At 43.4% G+C, this 19,329-nt stretch overlaps 1 long non-coding RNA gene across 1 annotated transcript; it reads left to right on the top strand.

The window, feature by feature from the left end:
* Window positions 1–22: 22 nt before the first annotated feature.
* On the top strand, window positions 23–18,981 carry LOC106003714. The gene is made up of 3 exons (XR_001176370.2): window positions 23–151; window positions 10,419–10,528; window positions 18,381–18,981. It is a non-coding gene; the product is annotated as an uncharacterized LOC106003714 (long non-coding RNA).
* Window positions 18,982–19,329: the final 348 nt, after the last annotated feature.

Below are 19,329 nucleotides of genomic sequence, written 5' to 3'. Positions count from 1 at the left end.
CGCCGCCGCAGCCGCCGCCTTGGCCCCGGGCTACTCAAATGACTTAGACGGAGGCGGGGGGAAACCCGGGGCCGCCAGGGTGCCAGGAGGGCGCTGGGGCTGTTGGAGGTCCGAGGCGGAGAAAAGAGAACCGAGACTGCCAGCGGCCCCGGTGAGTGAATTCCCGGAGCACGGAGGAAGATTTCACAATCGGTGGCTAGTTACCCAACCAGTATTTTCTTGAAGCTTTGGCATTCAAAGCCTCCCGTACCCGGACACGCAGTCTTTAAATTCCCCTTCTCCCTTCCTCTCCATCCTTGGGAGCTCAGGTTCCTGCTTCTCCCCGCGCCGGGCTCCAACACTTATCACCCGCTCGCGGTATCTCCAGGGTCCGCGCCCATCCGCCTGTCTATGCTGTCCGATATTAAAATAGCTTACCAGTCACTATCCAGACCAACAGAGCAAAATTTCGCCTGAGGAGCAAAAAAGGACTTTTTTTTTTTTCAATCCTGAGGCTGTCCCCGGTGGTTCACTGACTGGAGCACCTATTGTCGCGTCCATATTCTGACCATGAAAGATGGGGGTCTCCCACTTAATCTCGAAGATTTTGAATCCAAATCCTAACCTTGCTCTGTTCCATCCCTGGAACTTCCATCTCAAAGTAATTCCAAAAACAGCCTAAGATAGACTTTTTCATTGCCAGAAAACTAGTTTCATTCTAGTGAAGAATGTTTATAAGGGAAACAAACTACCTTTTAAAACTTAAACTGCCTTGGGGAGCCTGGGTGGCTCAGTCGTTAAATCCCCCCCCCCCTTCGGCTGGGGTCATGATGTCAGAGTCCTGGCATGGGGCTCCCTGCTCAGCGGGAAGCCCTCCATCTCCCATTCCCCCTGCTTGTGTTCCCTCCCCCTGCTTGTGTTCCCTCTCTTGCTGTGTCTCTCTGTCAAGTAAATGAATAAAATCTTAAAAAAAAAAAAACTAAACTGCCTTAATAATATCCATACAGTACAGTTTATATTCATAACTGCATTTGATCTTAACAGATTAAGGCTGAGAAAGCATTCTTGTTTCTCTTTTTAAAAAGGAGGAAATGCCATGTAAATTGTGACACAACTGAGATTTGAAATGAGAATTTTACCATAAATCCAGGGTTTCCTCTCTTGCCCTATTTCACATTCCTAATCCTCATTAAAGTTTCTGATATTAGGCAAATTTAAAAGGCGTGAATGTGATCTTGAGAGGGTGGAGTCTAATTTTCTATACAGGTTACCAACTATGCAGACATTTCTCTCTCTACCTAATGATCCAGGCTCTGCGGTTCCCTGAAAAGGTTTTCTTCTTATTACAAAATCCCCACCTCTCTTCCTCATGAGTTCTCAATTGCGTACCTAAGAAAAATTCTTTCCAGTACCTTTCCCCGAATCTAATAAACTCTATATGTCTTTAGTTGACCTGTCTAGATTGATGTTATTGCTTTGTAATCCCAAAGCCAATTAGAATATTCTGGCTGTCAGGTAGAAATCATTTATTTACCCACAAGTTACTACCAGTGTCATCTATGTATAATAAAGACTCATAAATGTTTTCAAGGCCCCTTTAAATATATCTTTTCATCTGAATCTCATAATAATTCATGAAATAAATAGTTCTGATATCATTACCCCTCCAGCTCAAGTGATTGGAGAATTTATTTCAAATCACATGGAGACAAATCTAGATTAGATTCCAAGACTTATCAGTCAGTCTGCATTTTGTTTGGCATAAGACCTTCTACAACTCATTACAAAACCCATTTTTTTTAAAGATTATTTATTTATTTATTTATTTATTAAGATCCCAAGTAGGCAGAGAGAGAGAGAGAGGAGGAAGCAGGCTCCCCGCTGAGCAGGGAGCCCAATGTGGGGCTCGATCCCAGGACCCTGGGATCATGACCTGAGCCGAAGGCAGAGGCTTTCACCCACTGAGCCACCCAAGTGCTCCCAAAACCTATTTTTTAAGGTTAGAAAACAAGCTGGACACCTGGGACGCTCAGTCGGTTAAGTGTCTGCTTTCAGCTCAGGTCATGATCTCAGGGTCCTGGGACTGAGACCTGCCTCATCAGGCTCCCCGCTGAGCAGGGAGCCTGCTTCTCCCTCTGCTTGCTGTTCCCCCTGCTTGTGCTCTCTCTCTCTGACAAATAAAAAAATAAACTCTTAAAAAAAAAAAGAAAAGAAAATGAGCACAGAATATGGAAAGGTGTTTGGGAAAGGTTAACTTGTGGAAGATATTTATACTTTTGAGCATCTGACTGTAATTCTAAAATGAAGCTATCAAAATTCAGAGTCTGCATCTTTCTCATACAAAGTTCCTTGTAATAATTAAATAAAATAATAAGTAATACATTTGTCAAAAATCACTTAATGAAAATCTAGTACAATCCCTGCACTATTTTATATACCCTTGTAAACACAAATGCCCATTCTTCAAAATTTTTCTATTCTGAAAAGATTTCACTAACATCTGTAATTTTTGAGGAATGTTCTTAATACTTCTTGTGCAAAATAAGAGTAAAATTCTAATTCAACACAGAACAAAGTTTTGAAAACTGAGAATATTTCACTATATGAATATTTCCATTTTAAAAACTAGAATTATTCTTCAACTCAGATACTTCCTATTGGGGGATGGCCTTCTCAATGGCCTCCAAAAAAGAGGGGCTGGCTTTTTGCTAGCTCTTTGAGAGAAGGAAGGAGAAAACACCTAATTTCTCTAGGAAGTCATAAAATAAATATACTCACTTATAAAATATCTCCCTTTTCCTTAATAAGTTGACATTGATTTCTCTCATAACCAAAAGAGCTCTAAGATATTTATTGATGGAAAGAAAATTAAATTTCTTAAATAACTCAGAAATTCCAAATGACCTAGAAATATAATATCATAAAATCTTTTAATATTGTATGCCAATAGTTTTATCCCTTATCTAATGCTCATTTTCAGCTTGCCATCTTCCTAATATCCCTCCATGCCTATTCAGGGCAATTCATCACCCAACTTCCATGAAGTCTATTCAGAGACTAAACTCATCATACTGTAATGATTCCAGAAAATAAGATATTCTTGGGAAAATAATTTCAGTGTTCTTGGGAAAATAATTTCAGTGTCCGTTCTGGAGGGAAGAAGGGATGGGAAAGAGAGAGGGAGGGAAGATCGATTAACAAAATCCTCTCCAAATAAAACTGACTATTTCATATGTTGGCCCAAATGGCTGATCTACGCTGATTTCAGGCTTCTTTGTATGTATCTTAGGATTAGAAACATCAATGTTAAGTTAACTCAGAACAGAAAGTCCACAAAAGTCTTGCTGTTTCTTTAATGTAGAGAATTTAAAAATATTTCAGGAACTATTTGGGAAATGGAAGAAGAAAGAGAGAAAGAGACTTTCCCTCCAAGTTGTTTGGTGGACTGTCCCAGAAACAAAGGACCAAACCATGAGGATAATACACGAGGTCAGTTGTTATAGGATAGAACCAAACACGCAAGACTATCAAAGACAAGGCCAATGACTTTCATCTATTACAAGAACTCCATTAAGTGACAGAAAAGGAGACTCCAAATTTGCACACGTGCACTGAATGTAGCTGGATGTACATTTCATGAGGGTGTGGATGTTTTTCTCCCTTTGCTGTGAAGTATCTCCTGTCCCTACAACAAAGTAGGCACTTATCAACTACTAGTTATCAAGTGGTGAATTCACTTGCATTTTCAGGACATCAGTTAGGTCTGAAGAAATGGAGTAGAAACACCTGAAGTGGCCGTTGTTGAAGACACGCAATGGGACTTCAAGGGAGAGAAGTCTGCCCTGACTTCCTAACCATGCCACACAACAGCAGACCTCTTTTAAAGATGGAGATGAAGAAATACAGTGCTTGACTTCCAAACTTAAAGAAAACCATGGGTGAACAAGTGGTATTACTTGGCTATCTGTAAGGGTTGTATGGTCTTGTTAGGCAGGAAGGGTATGAAAAGAAGGCAGGATTTTTTTTGTTTTAATCAAGTTCCAACTTCTTTGGAACTCCTTGGAAAATATATTGAAATCAAATAATTGCTCAATCTGACTCTGTTGTGTGGCGGGCTGGGTGGAGGGAGTGACCTCTATGTGGCTAGAAAAAGTGAAGTCATGATATGACACAATCCCAGGGATATGAGCTATATAACTGTGGTTCAGAACTACAATGAGACATCACCTCACACCTGTCAGAATGACTTACAAAAAAGACAAGAAATAGCAAATGTTGGCGAGGACGTGGAGAAAAGGGAGCCCTCATGTGTTGTCACTGGCATGGTAAGTTGATGAAGCCACTGTAGAAAACAGTATGGAGGGTCTGCAAAAAACTGACAATAGAAATACCATGTTCCAGCAATTCCTCTACTGGGTATCTGTCCAAAGAAAGTGAAAACACTAATTCAAAATAATATATACATCGCTATGTTCATTGCAGTGTAATTTCCAGTAGCCCAGTCATGGAAACCATCTAAGTGTTCACCAATGGGTGCATCGATAAAGAAGATGTGTTATCTATATGCATAATGGCCTACTACTTAGCCATAAAGAAGAACAAAGTCTTACATTTGTGACAATATGGATGGAACTTAAGGATATTATGTTAAGTGAAATAAATCCAGCAGAGAAAAACAAATACCGCATGACTTCGCTTGTATGTTGAATCCAAAAAGCAAAACAAACAGAACAGAACAAAATCCAGACTCATAGAGAACAGATTGGTGGTTGCCGGAGACAGGGAGGATTGGAGGCAGGGTTGAAATGGATTGAAAAGTACAAACTTCCAGCAATGAAAGAAATAAGCCATGAGGGTGTAATGTACAGCATAGGGAATACAGTCAATAATGTTATATTAACTTTGTAAGGTGATTTTCCACAGGAAGTGGACGTATTGTGTGGCCATTTTGCAATGCATACAAGTGTGGAATACTTGAAACTAATATCATGTTGTATGTCAATTACACCTTACTAAAAAATAAAATAAAATATATACTATTCATACTTGTGATTTTCAAGTTGAAATTTTTGTTTGTAAGAAGCATGGCTTGAACACTTGTTATATATGGAAATGCTTAAGAAAGTTTAAAGTTCACCATATTTGTAAGCGTATTAGTTATATGGGAGCTATTTGTGAACTCATCATAGTTTTGTTAACTCAAAAAACAGAGACATTTAAAGAGGACATGAAGTATTTTACACTTATAAATCTAGCTTGAACTATTTTGTTTTTTTACTTGTATTGATTGGCTTGAACTATTTTTTATAAAGATTTTATTTATTTATTTATTTGACAGAGAGAGAGAGGCAGCAGGAGAGGGAACACAGACAAGGGGAGAGGGAGAAGCAGGCTTCCCCCTGAGCAGGAGCCCAATGTGGAGCTCAATCCCAGGACCCTGGGATCATGACCTGAGCCAAAGGCAGAGGCTTAAGGACTGAGCCACGTAGGTGACCCCCACTTGAACTGTTTTAAAGATTAGCTACGTTTGTAAATAGGACAAATGTAAGCCAAAGTCTCTTTTAAAGTGATCTATAAATTTTGGTAGATTTATAAACATCTGATGAAACCTAAAACCTTAAGGAAAGACAAGGTTTTTAACTTTGTGAATTTAGTAATCTCAATATTAATCATAAAGCCAAAGTGAACTTCTGAATTACCTCTGCAAACAAAAATTTTCGAGGACATTTTAAAAAAGCCAACGTTAACAAAATTTTATTTGAGTCAGTTAAAAAAAAATTGCCACGTCTTTTCCTTCCTCCCCACGTTAACTGCTGCTCTTCCTCTTCAGCTGCCTGTTGCCATCACTTCCTGTCACTTGAGACAGACTCGGCCTCCAAGTCAGTCTGCTTAGGTGTGTCCTGTCAGTGCCTTTCTGCTTTTCCTTTGGCTATGGTTCCTGTGAGCTTTCAGTCACTGGTAAAGACCCAACGGTGAATATATTATTTACCATGTGTCAGTTCCAGCCCACATTGATCACTAAAATGATTTGTGCTAAATCCCAGTTCATATGATGGGATTAAATCCATCGTTTGATGTTGTTTCATGGTTTTCTGCAAAGAGCATCATCAAACCCAGGAACCCTAATCCTTTGTAAGAACACCAGTTTCTCTGGGGTTAAGGGCTCCAAGCACGCCACTTGACCTCTGGCCTCCTATGTCTGTCCCCATCTGCTGACCCCCTAGTCCCTTCCTCCCATTTGTTGAAGGCTTTGGCACCAGCCCTTAGAAATTCTTCTTTCCAAGATTTTCTAGTAGTCAAGGGGAGTTCACTGTTCCAGAAGCCTCTCCATCCCTTTACCTTCTATTCGCAGAAGATTCCCTCTGCTTTACCTCAGCCCCCTCCTGGACTTGGTCATTACTTAACAGTCATCCAAGCTCTCAGCGATTAACTCGGGCCTCCTGCGTCTTGCTCAGAGTACACTGATTTCCTTCCTCTTTCCCCAATCCATTAGTCATCTCCTTCCTTGTCTTCCTTGCTCATTCAGTACAGATTGAGGCCAATGTTTGGTGCAAGCTGGCATTCACAGGTGGAGGTGTCAGCAGCCCCTAGGGGTCTCATTCTCTCAGCACCATATGGAGAGTTGTACTTGACCCCAAAACTCCTGATTCACCAGGAAATAGCTCCTTCCTTCTTTTTATAGAAAAACCTAGCTGGGCATGGCCACCAGATAGTCGGAACCTTCCTGCCAGCTGCTGGGGGTGGAGGGGTGGGGTGCTGGGGATGCACAGCCCCTTTCATTCACAATCATATCATTGTAACACCTTTCTTTGGTATTGCCAAACATGGGGTTGAAGACCAGGGCTTTACCTCCAAAGACCTCCCCAATCTCCATAAGGCTTCCCTGTTCAGTATGTTCAGTATGAACAATCTGTGTTTCCTCACTAGAATAGCATGTAAAATCCCACACAAAAAGCTTCAAGCCCTGCCTCCCCTGAATCAGATTGCTCTACCAAACAGAAATTCTAGACCCACCACTGTCTCTTCTCCTCATGTTTCTATTTCTCCTATATGACATTAAATCCCAAACCTAAGAGTGCCCTCCCGCCTGCTTTATAAGAGGACAGCAGTCATTTTTATTCCATTTCTCTCACTAAAGTACCCTCACTCTCCACCATATGTGACCCTCTCACCACGTTTCTCCTGCCATTGACCATCTCTGCCCCCTCATATCCTCTCAGGTATGACTTTCCTTCTTACTTCACAGAGCACAGTAAAGTCATCTGAAGAAATCCCTACAACTTCCCACTTCTGAATCTCCATCCACACCCATCCTCCTCCCTCTGCCACAATAAAAGGGGGAGCCCTTATTGCAGTGTGGCTGGTCCGCCCCCCCACACACACCCCCAGTCAGTCCAGTATGGAACATTGTCCCTCCCTGCATTCTCAGGAACCATGCCCTGCTTATAATGGCTTCTCACTGTACTCTGCCACTACAGACCATTCCTACCAGTATTTACACCTGCTCAAGTCTCTTCCAGTTATTTAAAAAACAAACAACAATATGGACCCTCAGCTCTATGGTCAAATAATCTTCAACAAAGCAGGAAAAAATATACAGTGGAAAAAAGATAGTCTCTTCAATAAATGGTGCTGGGAAAATTGGAAGAATGTGTAGAAGTATGTGTAGAAGTATGTGTAGAAGAATGAAACCCGACCATTCTCTTACACCACACACAAAGATAAACTCAAAATGGATAAAAGACCTCAACATGAGGCAGGAATCCATCAGAATTCTAGAGGAGAACATAGGCAGTAACCTGTTTGACATTGGCCTCAGCAACTTCTTTCAAGACATATCTCCAAAGGCAAAGGAAACAAAAGCGAAAATGAATTTTTGGGACTTCATCAAGATCAAAAACTTCTGCACAGCAAATGAAACAGTCAACAAAACAAAGAGGCAACCCAGACAATGGGAGAAGATATTCGCAAATGACAATACAGACAAAGGGCTGATATCCAGGATCTATAAAGAACTACTCAAACTCAACACACACAAAACAGATAGCCATGTCAAAAAATGGGCAGAAGACATGAACAGACACTTCTCCAAAGACATACAAATGGCTAACAGACACATGAAAAAATGTTCATCATCACTAGCCATCAGGGAGATTCAAATCAAAATCACATTGAGATACCACCTTACACAAATTAGAATGGCCAAAAATAACAAGACAGTAAACAATGTGTGTTGGAGGGGATGCGGAGAAAGGGGAACCCTCTTACACTGTTGGTGGGAATGTAAGTTGGTACAGCCACTTTGGAAAACAGTGGGGATATTCCTTAAGAAATTAAAAATACAGCTTCTGTATGACCTTTCAATTGCACTACTGGGTATTTACCCCAAAGATACAGATGTAGTGAAAAGAAGGGCCATCTGTACCCCAATGTTTATAGCAGCAATGGCCACAGTCACCAAAATGTGGAAAGAACCAAGATGCCCTTCAATGGATGAATGGATAAGGAAGATGTTGTCCATATATACTATGGAGTATTATGCCTCCATCAGAAAGATGAATACCCAACTTTTGTATCAACATGGACAGGACTGGAAGAGATTATGCTGAGTGAAATAAGTCAAGCAGAGAGAGTCAATTATCATATGGTTTCACTTATTTGTGGAGCATAAGAAATAACACGGAGGACATGGGATATGGAGAGGAGAAGGGAGTTGGGGGGAATTGGAGGGGGAGATGAACCATGAGAGACTGTGGACTCTGAAAAACAATCTGAGGGGTTTGGAGGGGTGAGAGGGTGGGTGAGCCTGGTGGTGGGTATTATGGAGGGCATGTATTGCATGGAGCACTGGGTGTGGTGCATAAACACTGAATTCTGGAACACTGAAAAGAAATTAAATAAATAAAAATTTAAAAAAATAAATAGGAAAAAAAAAGCAAACAACAAAAAAATTCATCTCCCTCAAGCTTCTCTCTTTCTCTCTCCCTCTCTCCCCACTTATAGTTCAAATTCTGAAAAGAGATTTTATATTCAATGTCCCTATTTCCTCACCTCTTGCCCAGACTGCACTCCTCTCCAGTCCAGTTTCCACCCCTATGACCCCAAACAGCAAGAAAGAGGTAAAATTGACTTTAAGTACATTTTATTTCACCCAAAATATTCTCACTTCAATATGGAATCAATATGTTAAAATGAATGAAACATTTTACGTTCTTGTTTTCATCCTAAGTCTATGAAACCCAGTGCATAGTTTACATTTACAGTAAATCCCAACTAAGACCAACAACATTTCAAATGTTCGAGAGTCACATGTAGCTAATAGGTACCATTATTGGATAGTACAGATCTAGAATGATCTTTTTTCAGGGCAAAATCTGATCGTGTCACACTACCCCCATATTAAAAATTCTTCTGAGACTTCTGACTTGCTCTTAGCTTGAGGATCTTAAGACCCTGGCAGAGTCTGTGGAATGGCTTCTGCTTAAACTTCTGGTCTCTGTCCCTTCTCCCCATCATCATCTGTGTGCCAGCCACATTGGTCTCTCAGGTTTTCAGACACACAGAGTCTCCACACCCACCGACATCCTTTGCCTATCCCTTTCGTGAATGCCATCCTTTACTAACACCCCCTTCACCATCACTGTCCACTCCACCTGCCTGAGCACTACCTGCCATCGATGTTCTCACTTCTTCGGTCTCAACAACCCTTCACGTCCCATACTCTAAAGCCTTGTTATGTGTTCCTTTCCTTCACAGCATTTATTTCCCTTTCTAACTACCCTCCCACTTGTATGATTAATGTCTGCCTCTCTCACCAGGAAATGAAAAGGAATTTTTTCTTTATTTAGTTCATCAATGTATCTTCAATGGTTATCCAGTAATTGGCACACAATAGGTATTTGCTAAAAACCTTTAAATAAATAAATGAGCAAATCAAGATAATCAAGAAAAAGGAACTATAAATTGGGGTACAGAAGGAGAAGTCAGGGAATACTATCAAATTTGGTTTGTCGAAGCCAGTTTGGGGATGGAGGAGTGGGAGGAAATTACTCCTGTTGAGACCCTATCTTGTGCCAAGACCTCTGCTCACTGTTTTATGGATGTTTGTTTAATCCTGTAACAAGTCTGTGAGGGGGGCATTATCTTCCTTTTAAATTCAAGGAGGCTCAGAAGGGCTCAGGAACTTGCTAAGTAACAAAGCTGGGATTGGAACCATTATCAGTCTGGTTTCAAAGCCCACAAGCTACACATTTCACTAGATCTCCACAGACAGGTTCCTATGCTTCATAATCTTGCTACACTTATTCAATGAGAACGTTAGTAAACACTCAAATACTAGAAAACTGAATTTTTGGTGGAATGGGTGTCTGTGTGCCCATTTTGTTGCAAGATTTCTCCTTAATTTCTCTTTGTTCTGTCTTGTTGTTGGTTGTTGCAAGATTTCTTTACACAGATGTGGCCCAAATGCATGGCGCAATTCAAGGATGATTGCCACATGGGAGAGTCGTAAGTGGAATCAACGTTGCCTACAATGATGTCACTTGCTCTGGTAAGTCCAAGAAGAAAGGTAAATGATAAATGAATCATGGCTTGAAACCCCAGGACACTGAAATCCCAGTTGATTTTCTGTCCTGTTTGAGCAAGGTCATGTATCCAATGCGCTAACAGAATGCTTGGTCTTCAGAGAGAGATCAATTATTAGCTATTATTATCATCATTATCATTGGAGCTTCTCACTTTCTGTCCTACAGAAGCATACAGGTTCTTAAAAATATTCGATGCTGGCTCTGAAAGACTCCCTCCGAGTCGTGGCCATAAATCAGCTCCTGGAGTGATCCAGGGCACCCACCAGCCGTGGCCCAGGCAGCACACACCCAAAGCTGAACTGACTGATTTCCAGGGCTCCACGCACCTGGTTGTGCCCCACCTCCACAGCCTGATGGGGACTGGGCCTATTGAGGGTTGGTGCTGTGTCTCTTGCACAGGTTAGCTTTATGACCCAGCAGATCACAAGTCCTAGTTTTTACATGTATTAAATGGCGTGGGTGGGGGAACAGGATGATACTTATCCAGAAGACAGCACCCAGAACCTGGTAAAGGCTCAGTGTTAGATGTTCTTGTTAGGAAAGGCCCTAGGATTTAGACTATGGGAACTTCGACCACTCCAGTTTGCTGGAGGTTGGGCCAGTCCAATCAAGTTGCTGACAGGGCAGGATGCAAATAATGAGGACATCTGTCCTGGGGAAAAGAATATCCCATAGTCACTTCTGGTTCTGGTCACCTTTAATTTCCTGATTCAAGGAGCTCCTACCCTGACCCCCCAAGAACCTTGTGGGCTTTCTGATGACATCCCCAGGTACGGAGGGAACAGTGGGAATACCACCTCATCAGTGTGAGCATGCTATGGGTCCAGTGGGTTCGAGTCCTACCTTAACTGTTCATCTGTCGAAAGGTCCAGACTGTCTATTGGAAAGTTAGGATGCAATAGTTCTTGTCTGTTGTGAGAAAAATATTTCAGAGTGATTTTAAAACTTTCCTGACATCAGGAGGATAGCACAGGAAGGCAGTGTGGTGCAGTGGTTACGAGAGATGGTGAGTCCTGTTGCTAACTGCACCATTGCACCCGAGTCTTGTCCCTGAGAAGTGAATGTCAGAGAGTCATGGAAATCAGGCAAGGCCCAGGCAGGACTCATGGGGTACCAGCATCTATAAACACGAGATATGGGTTACTTGGTAAGTAGAGCCAAATGAATAAATGTGCTTGTTTTATGGAAAATCAACTGGAGAAGCACAACTGTCTGTAAATATCTGAGCACAAACATTAGGCAAAAGTAGGTAACCATGGGGGAATTGAGAAGAGAAAGGGGAATTGTTGGTCAGTTGACTGAGGAACTTTTAGACATAAAATCATACAGCTTCAGGGATGCCTGGGTGGCTCAGTCAGTTAAGCTGCTGCCTTCAGCTCAGGTCATGATCCCAGAGTCCTGGGATCAAGCTCAGCTGTGGGCTCCCTGTTTGGTGGGAAGCCTGCTCTCCCTCTCCACTCCCTCTGCTTGTGTTCCCTCTCTCCTCTTGCTGTCTCTCTCTTTGTCAAATACATAAATACAATCTTTTTTTTTTTTTAATCACACAGCTTCAAAGCTACGTTGACAAATAGTAAAAATTCAAAAGAGAAAATTAAACAATGTGAATGGATATGGACTTCTGGGTAAATTTTTTCCCTCACTCTCCTAAAAAGCATTTGTTTCTGATCTTAAGAGAACTGCTAGGGAAATTATCAGATAGATGACTACTGTTCAAAGGATCAGCCTGCAAACCCGTCTAGTCTCTGACCCACTGAGCTCTATAACCCAGAGGACAAGGAGACACTTGATTCAGTGTAGACCGAATATAAAATCACTAACGCTCCCCATTACTTTACTTTCAAAAAGGCAGACATTATCAAGCAAGAATTGTTCCTGAGGGACCCGGAAAAGACAAACTGGCCAACAATTCTCTATGGAAATTGTGCCAGAAACAGCATTCACTTGAACTAATAAGCCCCTTTGATAAAAAGCACATACTCTGGGGCGCCTGGGTGGCTCCGTGGGTTAAGCCTCTGCCTTCAGCTCGGGTCATGGTCTCAGGGTCCTGGGACTGAGGCCCACATCGGGCTCTCTGCTCAGCAGGGAGCCTGCTTCCCCCTCTCTCTCTGCCTGCCTCTCTGCCTGCTTGTGATCTCTCTCTCTGTTAAATAAAACTTAAAAAAAAAAAGAAAAAGAAAAAAGCACATACACTAAGAAATGCAATTATTATTGGGCTTTCTGACTTTGATATGAACATTGTTTCCTTCTGGGATGAGCTCAGTTTCCCTCAGAAAGTAAGGGTGTTGCTGGAATGGGTAAAGGTCAGAGCATTGCCTCCTGCAGGTTCAGCTGGAACAGAAAAGGGAAAGCATTTGGGAAGAAGGGGAATCCCATCAGAAGTAGAGAATCGAGTCCAGGAAATAGGAGGGGACAGAAAAAGGAGGTGGGGAGAAACCCAGTTCATGAAGCCTGCATTTGTGGAGGCTTTTTACCTCCTCATTACGGGATGGCTACAGCCCTAGTCTGTGGGCCCAACAGTGACTTACCATTATTCACTTTCACAGGAGAGAGCCATGGGACTTGGCTTTGGGAAGGAAAGGGGCATGGCTCTCTTTTCCAAGAATGAAGGATAGGTCTGCCAGGAGATGTTTCCCTGGTGTTCGCAGAAACACTAGAAGAGTTGTTCTGTTTCAAACCTCAGAAACTTGCACAACTGGGCCCACGCCAGCTATGCCAGGAACCAGGACAGGTGACTCTGTTTGGCTCCGGCTGTCCAGTGAGCAGCTACCTTATTTGCTCTTGCATAATATGTATCACAGAAATTTCAGTTTTAGGAAACGAAAGTGACTGTGGAGAACCCAGACTTCCTCTGGTATGGAAATTGTCCCTTGTCTTGTCTGGCATGCTGCCATCTGTCCAGGAAGCAGATTCCGAAAGGTTTTATGGAGGGAAAGTGGAAAGAGGCAACTATCAAGCTCCCACTGGGGGCCAGGTAGACTCCTTCAGTCAACACATGCTTATTTAGCATGTCTTTTCATCAGGCACAGTGCTGGTTGGTAGGGGGACCAGCACAAAAGCCATGGCCTCTGACCTCAAGAAGCTTGCAGTCGTGAGGAAGAGACAAATTGAGCGAGTAGTTCCAGGAGAGACAACCTGAATCTGAACAACATGACTCATGAGGCACAAGTCTCTTAAAATCCCTATGAAAGAATTATGATCCCGTTTTGCAGATTGGCAGCCTGAGGCTCATAGACATTAGAGAGGCATCGTCAGGATTTGAACCACTGATATCTAATTCCAAAGACCATGTTCTTTCTCTTGGTTGAGTTGAGGATCTGCCATTTGTAGGTCACCAGAGTGAGAGCCTGAATAACAATTTACTCTTTTACAAGACTTTCATACCCTCAAAGGGAGAAAAGCTGCACAAATGGATCTATTTACCGGGAGTATTAGAATGGGAAGCCACAGGAAATGTGGATGGGTGGGTGGCCCTTACTGGGTGGGTGGCCTCAAGTGTGTCATTCAGTATTTCAGGGCCTCAGGTGCTTGGGAACCTTTAAGGGGTTATTGAAAGGTTAAATTAGGGGCGCCTGGGTGGCTCAGTTGGTTAAGCGTCTGCCTTCAGCTCAGGTCATGGTCCCAGGATCCTGGGATCGAGCCCCTCATTGGGCTCTCTGCTCAGCATGGAATCTCTCTCTCTGCCCCACCCCTGTGCTCTCTCTCTCTCTCAAATAAGTAAATGAAATCTTTAAAATAAAGGTTAAATTAGATGGTAGAGGTGAAAAGTCATCTGTAAACTCAAACCACTGTCCTCATGCCTATTACTGTTATGGCTTTTCAGCTTGGAAGACAGGACACCTCCCTTGGAGGAAAGGACAGGGGTGCTTGCTGCCCAGTGTGAATGATTTGAGTTCCCTAGTGTCAAGGTTCCTCTCTCATCACCTGAGGCCCTGAGCAGAAGTCACCTGGCCGTCTTCATGCTGCCCTGTGGGAGTCTGGGCTCGGTGAGCCATGCAGAATGTTGACCTGCCAGCAGCTGTTCTGCCATCAGTCAATGAGAAGCTTCTCTTTGTCTCTGGGGTCACATGTGTTCTGCCAGCATCCATTGAAATAAGACGGGCTCCTTCGCAATTAGGGCAAAATCTCCAGTACTTCGTTGTTCCTCACAGTGCTGTCTTTGTCTCCCCTTGCTGAGTTCACGGATGACCACGAACTCAGGGGCTTAATACAACACAGGTTTTCTATCTGACAGAGAGCTGGAGGGCAGACACCCCAGATGGGTTTCCTTGCACTAAGAGCAAAGTGTCCTCAGGGCCGCATCTCTTGCTGGAGGCACTAGGGAAAAATGTGTTCCTGTGCCTTCTCTGCCTTTTAGAGGCCACTGCATTCCGTGGCTCGTGCCTCTCTCCTCCATCTTCAAAGCCGGCTGCTCTGTCCCTCCAGCTCTCTCTAGGACTCAGACTCCTTGGCCTCCTCTCACTTATAAAGACACTGGTGATTACCTTGGGCCTACCCAGATAATCCAGAATGATCTCTCCACCTCAAAACCAGTTGATTAGCCCCCTTAATTCCACCGGCAGTAACCTTCATTCCTCTTTGCCCTGCAACATAATAAGTTCACAGCTTCCAGAGGTGAAGTTGTGGACATCTTTGGGGGACCGTAATTCTACCACAAGTTGTGCGGAAAAGAATCCAGAAATTTGATAGTTGATAGAGGGAAGCCACTTTGCTATAGAACATTTACCACAAAACCTCCACGTATCTGATTTCTGGCTGCCTCCTCATCTCTTGCATTTCTCAGGAGAATTTTAACTACCATCATAGAATAAATACTTATAATATGTTTATGAAGTTGCCTAAAGGAGAAACAGCTCTATGCCAAATTGAGGCCTGTCCTCATGACACACATTGAGGTTCATATTTAAAACACCGGATTCCACTAAGTGACTTCACATACATTATGCAGCCTAAATTGTATGTCAGACCATTCCAGACATGTCTGGTGAAAATACTGACAGCCATTTTCTCATGACACAGGTAAGACCAGTGGAAATTTTGTTTTGTTGATATGGATTAAGAAACACTCATTTTGTATGATCCTACTTTTTGCTTTAGCATAAAGTTAATTCTACCATGGATCAAATCCTGTCAGCTTGGTGCCTAATGCACCTTGGAATTCGATCATAATCCTGTGACAAAGTTTAACTGCTATAGCCATTCCAATACATGTGATAAGTATATGTAATGCATTTACTACGTGTGTATCTTTTATGTAATGAATTTGTTATGGGCAGCTATCTCTCTTTTAAGTTAAGCGAAAAAAAGTTCCTTCCCATTTTTTCATTCATATCTATTGCATGCCCACTATATGCTAAGCAATGATGCTGAAGAAATACATGTGAACAGAACAAAACTCTCCACCCTCGTGAGCTCAATTCTTGTCAGGAAGAGGGGGAGACCACATGGCAGGCTATGGTTTCACTGGGTCCTCCACTTAGGCTCTTATCCAGATGAAATCCAGGTACCGACTAGGGCTCTCATCACAAGCTAAACTGGGAAAAATTCACCTCCAAGATCCCTCCTGGTTTCAGCCAAATTCATTTACTTACGTTTTGATTGAGGTTTTAGCTTCTTGCTTGGGGTCATTGCTGGCTCCTAGACTAAGCCACCTGCACTTTCTCGCCACTTGGGCTTCTCCAACATGACCCCTTACTTTATGACAGCTTTCCCCTTCAAAGACAGCAACAGAGTTTGCGAGCAAGATGGAGTCTTATACAAAGTAACATATTTATGGGAGTGACAGATATCCCATCACCTTCACCACATTCTATTGGTTACAAGTAAGTCACGGGTCCCCCTACACTTGACAGGAGGATATCCACTTTAGTGTCTACCTGCTATATCCTGGGACAGAGGCCCTATTAGAGCTCCTCTTGGAAATTGGCACATTGTCAACTTTGCCCACCTTCTATGGCCAAACTAGACAGTAGGCCAAGCCTGATGATGGGACAAAGAAGTATAGTCTGCCCACAGAGAGGTGCTGTGCACCCCAGGGGAGATAGTGGATGGGATCTACCCTGTGTCCAGTTGAAATCAGTCTGGTCTGAGACCTCTTAGCAGGTCACCAGCATAGAGTGAAAGTGAAAGTTACAGCTGAGTGTGGCGTCCTCTAGAGAGGGAGAGAAGAAGGCCCAGGGCCCAGTCTTATTGTCAATAAGGAGGCCAGGGGAGGAGTTAGAAAAGGAGGAGTAATGGGGAACAGAGGAAAACCTCCAGTGGGAGAATTTATAGTAGGAGAGGTTCAAAAAGGAGGGCTGGTCTGTAGCGTCAGATCTCATGAAGAAGTAGAGAAACCACTGCCTTGATGAGAGATGCCAAGTCCCACTGGGGCTATCTTAGAGTCATTGACTTCCTGGTTCAGGTCATCAGCCCATGGCAACGTGAACAGCAAAGAAATAGCTACAACTCAGGGGCTCCTGGGTGGCTCAGTTTGTTGAGCGTCCGACTCTTGGTTTTTGGCTCAGATCATGATCCAGGGCTGTGAGGTTGAGCCCCATGTCCAGCTCCCCATTCAGCAGAGTGTTTCTCTCTGTCTCTCCCTCTGCCCCTCCCCCCTCCTCCCTCCCTAATAAATAAATATGGAACATCTGTGTGGCTCAGTCAGTTAGGCATCCAACTTTTGGTTTAGCTCAGGTCATTATTTCAGGGTGGTGGAACTGAACTCTGCATTGGGTTCCCCACTGGGTGGAGAGTCTGTTTCTCTCGTGCTCTCCCTCTGTCCCTTCCCTCGCCCATGTGCACTGGCTCTCTCCCTGTCTCCCTCTAAAATAAATTAATAATAATCAATCATTCCTCTAAAAAAAAATAGCTACAGCTCAGCTTCCATCTTCTGCTGCTCAGACACATCCTGCTCTGCTGTGTACACGTAAATGTCCTGTCACTCAGCACTGAACTTTCATGAAGTACCTTCTCCAGGCCAGGCACCGGACTGAGCATTTTGGTCAAGAGGAGAAAGAGTTGTGATTCAGGAAGGGACTCAAGTTATCAGGATGTAGGCCCAAAGCAGAAGGGCCCATGGGAAAACTGTCCAAGGGAGCAAGGAGCCCTGCCCCACACCTGAGGTCCTGCTCAGTGGCTGAGGACCGACACAAACCAGCCTGGGCCTTTCCCTACCTGAAGATTCCCTGCCTGCACGTTAGGCCAGCTCTTCTCACAGGAATGACTGAAGAATAAAAGGAAACAAAGCAGCGGTATATAAACTTCTGATTTTAGCAACAAGGTGGGGTTATGACTCAGTTTATTCTCTTAGCTACAAAAGACACAGCCAAGTCTTACCCAGATGACTCACAGCTGCTGGCTCACCTGGGTTTCATGCCACATTAAAGGGCCTGTTGGCCATGTTTTCCCTTTGCAATGACCAACTATCCCAGTTCCTTCAGGACTATTTTGGTTTTAGATCCTGGGCCATTGGGGTGGCTGATCACTCGCCATCATCTCTTCTAGTAGATTCTGCAATGAACTGAAAGGTACTGGTGTGGCAAAAATCTGGATTTCAAGTTAATACATCAGGTAGACCCAACCTCAGATCCATTTGTGTGCTCTGGGACTTCCAAGCTGTGTGATCTTAGAGAAATTACTCTTTATTTTACTCTTTATTTTAAAATGTAAATAATATTTGCTTCATGGGTTCATTAGAAAGTTCTCACTTCACTTTGCTCCGTGACACTGGCCACCACTTTCTTCCCCCAACACAGAGAGCCCACCCTCCCACTTTGCACTTCCTGTCCCTTCTGTCTGGAAGGCATATTCTCAGATGGGCTCTTTCTTGTCATTCAGGTCTCTGCTGAACCGTTACCTCTTCCTGAGGTCTTCCCTGACCACTCACTCAGGAGGACCTCCCAACGCTCCAGGGGGCTTGTCTTGCACCTATTTGATTTCCTTCCTAGTGCTGAACACAATTGGGAATTGTCTTGTTTGTGAATATGGTTGGAGCCTTCTAAAATGGCTTTCCCAAATCCCCATCTGCTGATATTCATGTCCTTGTGTCATCCCTCCCCCTGAGTTTGGACAGGACTTAGGGACTTGCTTCTAGCAAATGGAATACAGCAAAGCGACGGGACGTCACTTCTGAGCTTATGTTCTAAAAGACGTTAATCCACCAGCCCCACACTTGCTTGCTCTGATGAAGCTGATCAAATGGAGAGGTGGATGTGGCCAAACACTGAAGCAGCCAGTAGCCAACCACCAGCAAGAAACCACACCAAAGAGCTTGGAAGCAAGTTCTCCCTCAGCGGAGCCTTAATGTGACTGCCTCCTGGCCAGCACCCTGCCTGTGGCCCCTGAGAAACTGTGAGGCAGAAGTCCCAAGCTAAGCCACAGAAACTGTGAGGTAGTAAATGTTGTCACTAAATTCTGAGGTGCACCAATAAATAATTAATACATGATAATAATTAATACACAGATGTATTGTTTATTTCCTCCTCTGGAGTGTCCACACCCTGGCGAAAGGGACCATGCCTACCTTGTTCACTTGGGTATGCCCAGAGCAAAACACAAAATATGGCCCATGTGAGATGCTCGATTTCATTGAGTGAGCAGACCAGGAGGTCACAGGCTACCTACAGAGTGTACCAGGGCTAATGAAATAAAAACATCATAAGTGATGTTGTGACGTAGGCCCCTACTGTATGTGGAGATATTGAATGAATAAGTTTGTCAGTGAACAAACTGAGGCAGAGGTTTGTGTTAGCTGTAGACTGTAAGTGGTAGGCTTGGTATTGACACA

Source organism: Mustela putorius, unplaced genomic scaffold, assembly GCF_011764305.1.
Source record: "Mustela putorius furo isolate JIRA1106 unplaced genomic scaffold, ASM1176430v1.1 tig00000056_pilon_pilon_pilon, whole genome shotgun sequence".
NCBI classification, from domain to species: Eukaryota; Metazoa; Chordata; class Mammalia; order Carnivora; family Mustelidae; genus Mustela; species Mustela putorius.
This window is presented reverse-complemented; position numbering and strand designations above follow the sequence as displayed.